General features: G+C 40.2%; 1 protein-coding gene across 6 annotated transcripts in view; it reads left to right on the top strand.

Moving 5' to 3' along the window:
* Positions 1 to 5,199, top strand: part of R3HDM2 (R3H domain containing 2) — a 74,443-nt gene that overhangs the window by 17,638 nt on the left and 51,606 nt on the right. The gene's annotated exons all lie outside the window — the stretch shown is intronic.

Consider the following 5,199-nt stretch of genomic DNA (forward strand, 5'->3'; position numbering starts at 1 on the left):
CTTAATCTGTTAAAAAAAAACTGCAGTGTTAATACATCATTTATCCATATGATATGAATAGAGGTATGCGTCAGAGAAGGGTGTCCAGAAGTCTGGACATGTAAGATTACTTTGTAAGCGACCAGGTGACATTCAATTCATTCTTTCTCTATAAAGCAAGTATTTCAAAATCCAAAATTCATATTCGGAGACTTCTTAGAACTTGGCTTGGTCTTAAAGGTAACCTCTCACCACGTTTTCACAAATACACCCAGAAATGGAAACTGAGGTGATTTTTTTTTTTTCTACTATAACCCCATGGGCTGAGCCTTCTGTCTGTATCAGGTGGGTGTCACCCACAGTCGGTGCTGGCACCGATTGCGGGTGTTAACCATGTAAATGCCTCCAGCAAATGCTGCAAGCATTTAAATATGTGCCACCATATTCAATTCGATAATGTGCAGTCATCGTGGGCGCCGTTCGGTAACTATTACAGCCTTGTGTCATACAAAGATCAGAAGCTTGTTTTAACACATAACATAAACAATGTAGGAAATCCCCATGTACTGCCATACTATGGTATGGCAGCATATGGTAGGATCAAGCAGACAACCTAGGGTTAAAGTACCCTAGGGAGTCTGAAAAATAGTAAAAAAATAAATTAATAATAATGTCTAAAAGTGGCTTTTTGGACATTTAGGCGCTATTATCCGTAACTGGGTTTAACATCGGGAATAACCGCTGTTATATTTTGATAGACCGAGTAGTTTGGGATGCGGTGATGCATAACTTGTTTTTAACATTTTACTTGTTCAGTTTTAGGGAATGGTGGGGGATTTTGAACTTTTAGGATTCATAAGTTTTTTGTAACTTTTTTTTTATTTTTCATACCTTTTAGGGTTTTTCAACTTTAGGTTGTCTGATTGATCCTACCACATATTTCCTTACATATAAGTACCATATATACTCGAGTATAAGCCTAGTTTTTCAGCACAAAAAAAATGTGAAGAAAACCCACACTTGGCTTATACTCGAGTAAAAGAAATATATCAAGACTCGCCTTTCCAGCTTCCCCTGCTGCTGGCTATATACTGGGGGATATGGGCTGGCAGGCTATATAGCGGCGGGCAGGTGCTGGCTATATACTATGGGGCAGGGTCCGGCACGCTATATAATGGGGAGGCTGTGACCAATGTCCCACCCTCGGCTTATACTTGAGTCATTAGGTTTTCCCATGTTTTTGTGGTAAAATAAGGGGCCTCGGCTACGGTATATTCACCTAATTCCCCCCCCCCCCCCATGATGTATATATAAGTCTTGAAGTGTTAAGGATTTAAAAATCAGGCAATGTGATTTTCTGGATTTGTTTCCTCATTTTGTCTCTCGTAGTTGAGGTCTATGTATGATGTCAGTTACAGAGGCCTCTATCATCTTTTTACGTGTCAGAACTTCCACAATTGGTGGCAGATACTATTTTGCCCCACTGTAACACTTGTTACATCAAAGGAAAAGATGGAGCGACAACCCTGTGGCAGGCCGGGGTATAGATCAGCCCCTCCTTCTTACTCCTCTATAAACTTTCAAGAAAGGTGTGGGTTTTTTTTTTTTATAAAAATCTCATTATTATTAAAAATAATAAGTATCCCTTCATGATTTAAATTTTCTGGACTTGGGGAGGGGATAGGATTTGAGATCATATATTTTTCAGAACTCCAGCAGCTTCAAATTGAGTGTAAAAAAAAAAAAAACAAAACTAATTTCTGCTTTCCAACTCTTGCCTTCACACTGCTAAATTTAGCCCCGTCGTGCGAGCAGCTTCTCTGGGGGATTTCGGGAGTTGAGCATCAGTTTCATGAAGAGAGATAGATGGTCTGTAAGATTTTAGCGCTGAGATTTGGATGTTTCCTCTCTGCTCGACCAATTAAGACGACTCCAAGAAATAAGAAATGTCTATAGTGATGGTGATGTACAAGTCTCATAGTTTGGTTATTCTGATCAAAACTAAGCAACGCAATGTTCCGAAAGGATCTCCCATGTTCGTTCAAAAAAAAAAAATATGTATGTATACATATAAAATAATTTTTTCCACATGAGAATAATTCTGAATAATCTTTTCTCAATGGAAATTTCTCAACCCAACTGTGTGTTCCCCCATCATAGACGTGTGTCCACGGTGTAGTTCAGCTTTCACGGTTACGGTATCTACACATGATGTGTATTATGTGCAGATGTGCGCGCTGTGAATCAGTAGCATTGTAATGTGTCATAGTTTTTGATAATTCTCATAAACACTTAGAGGAAAAAATCTGCAGCAGAAATATGACGTTCCCCTTATTGCTGTGAATAATGGCCTATGCAATGCAGCTTCGCTTACCTGCTGCAGCACAAGCCACTTCGAGGGGTTGATCCTGCAGCTTTATGCAAAGTATAAAAGTGCCCTTATCTGTAATAATTCTACATGTGTATGTGATGGTATCGGCTATTTCACTGTCCTTGAAAGCGGTGGTCCCATCTGCAGAATAGACGGTTAGGTTTATATGTAGTTTTACACTGATTTCAGCTCCATGACCCTGTATCTTCCGTCCCTGCAGCCGTAGTTCCTGCTTGTTTTCCAATGGGAATGTTTGTGTGAATAATGAACAGCAGATCCTATATCCTGACCAGATCTTTGATGTGTGAACGCCGCCTTACCTTGCGGAGCAGACCTTCTACCCAAGTTGCTCCTTCATGTGCACTTCTATTTTTACCCGCAAAGAACAAATTGTCTCGGTAGCAACATAAATGTGATTTGCTTTGATTTGTCGTCCTCCAAGGTTTGCATTTTTAATTATGTAGAACATTCCGGATCGTGATTAGCCGTCGGCTTAATAACTTCTGCTCCCTGTCATGTTAACTTCTGGAACCTTTTTGTAGCGAAGGACGGTTATTTTAGTAACAACTTGTAAAACAGCCATAGTTTATTTTTCTTTTAATCGTTTTGTCTAAATTTTGTTTGGGTCTTTGTGACGTCCCATGGACACGGATGTTAAATTTTGGTCCCCTGAATGTACTCTGGCAATGTTATCAAAATATGTGTTATAATGATCCCCAGGTATGATCTGCTATAGCGCCTAAATGTCACCGGCAGCCTGCATCTATCTCTTCACAGTTGTATCTGCCAGTGGTGGATATTTTTAGCAGTGTCGTAAGGATAAGATAAAACTGTTCAGAATAATATCATACATTTGACAATTCAAATTCAGCTGTAAAAATAATCTGCCTGGGCTTGGTTCATTCACAGTGCAAGGGGAAATCTGTGCTACAGGATATATATATATATATATATATATATATATATATATATATATATATTTTTTTTTTTTTACAAATTCTACTAGTCACGTGAACCTTCCCATACACTTCAATGCTAGTTTTTCTTAACTTTTGGGATAGATGACTGAAATTAAATTCCTAACTAACTGCCTCTGCTTTGGGACTGCAACCACCTGTGGGTTAGGGGGGTGTCTGATTACATGTCCGGCAGAGACCATGGGTGACAGATTCTGGGTGCAAGTTTACTTTGAACTTTTAAAATTATGCTAATGAACCAAAGGGCTGGGGGGGTGTTACTGGAGCACCTCGGAGCTGTACCATCGCAGGATGTTACAATGAGCAGAGCACTTTTCCCCACCCACTGCACTTCTCGCTGCTGCTAGATTACACAGGCAGAGGGAGGGTGAGATCTGTTCTGCTCAATGTAACGGCTAATGTTCGGTTAATGCACCAGTTCTGTTTTTTTTTTTGTCCCCATTGCATGCCCTATCCATGAAGCTTCAGTTTCTCTTTTTAGGTCTCCTCCTTCTCTACATACTTGATGTCTCCCGCATAATCCTCCCCACCCCTGTTGTTCTTGATGCTCCCATGTCCATCACCCTACTTAGTTTCTCTGTTGCCCTTGCTCTGAACTAAAAGGAGCAGAAGCCATGAACTAGTGGGACTAGCACCCAGCAGCGCTCTAAACTCGCCCCTTGTCCAACTAACAATGAAGGAAAACTACCACTAAATATACTGTACATATTGCTTGGGCTTTTCTTCCTCAAAATCCTCAATCTTCCTCTAATCTTTATTAGTCTTTATATAGCTCTAATGGGGAAAAAGAAATAACTTCCAAAAATATGCTAATTAGCGCTGGGCACTCCTGTACACATCACATAGGTGGCCCAGTGATGTTTCAATCCCTAACTATGCACGCCTACTGCGTGCAATCGCATTCACTCCCTCCCTCCCACCACTATGCCTGAGAACCGGAGACATCACCAGCTCTGGGAAATCTCCCGCAGGCAATTGAAGTGTCTGAAATGAACCTGAGCCAACCTTAGATTTTCAAACTTATCCCATCTTTTATCTATGTGACATTATTGTGCCCCTACCAAGTTTTCTATACAGATAACAAACTATTTATTCCGGTCTGTGAAAAATAAAATTATGGCTTGTTAAAAGTTAGTGTAAAATCTGAATAAAAGGGTATTGCTTTTTCTCTAGCAACCCGAGCTGCGCAGTGTTGTGTTTCAGACCAGCGGACCGATGTGAGCATCATAGCAATATATTATGCAAGGAGTCCCTGCTCCCCTGCAGAACAGCTGTGCTGGTACCATAGCCATGTGTTTCAGTTCCGTTCTACTGTATTGCTGGGAAGAAGGAAATTTTATAATCACAATGATATAAGGGATCATGGGAAATCTGGCTAGCATATGGTCTGTTTTTAAAACATGTTAACTCTAGTCGTTTTTTTTTTTTTTTTTTTTTTTTTTTTTTGTCACCCCTTCTGTATGAGGAAGAAAACTCAACAAAATTTACCAATGGAAAGTGTACCTCAACTTGAAAAAAACAATCCCCATCTGAAGGTTTGCCGACAGAAAAAAAGAAATTATGTAAAACAGGGCATTTTCAAAATGGAAAAATGCTGTCTGAACAAAGTATATGGGTTCAGCAGCGATACCGGAGCCCTGGGAGTTCGGTGAGGGGTGGTGCTGGTACTGTGGGGCACTTTGGTGATGAGAGCTGCAGACGTTCTGACAATGTAATATCAGTAAATATGGATCATCCAGCCAGGGCCATCAATAGGAAAGCAATTCTACTCCAGTACGTGCGCTCTTAGTCATCACTTCATCTTTCCATGTACAATTCCCCATCTTTTGTGTGTAAAATACATCTTTTGAATACATTTCTTTCTCGGTGGGG

Source organism: Engystomops pustulosus, chromosome 2 (assembly GCF_040894005.1).
Source record: "Engystomops pustulosus chromosome 2, aEngPut4.maternal, whole genome shotgun sequence".
NCBI classification, from domain to species: Eukaryota; Metazoa; Chordata; class Amphibia; order Anura; family Leptodactylidae; genus Engystomops; species Engystomops pustulosus.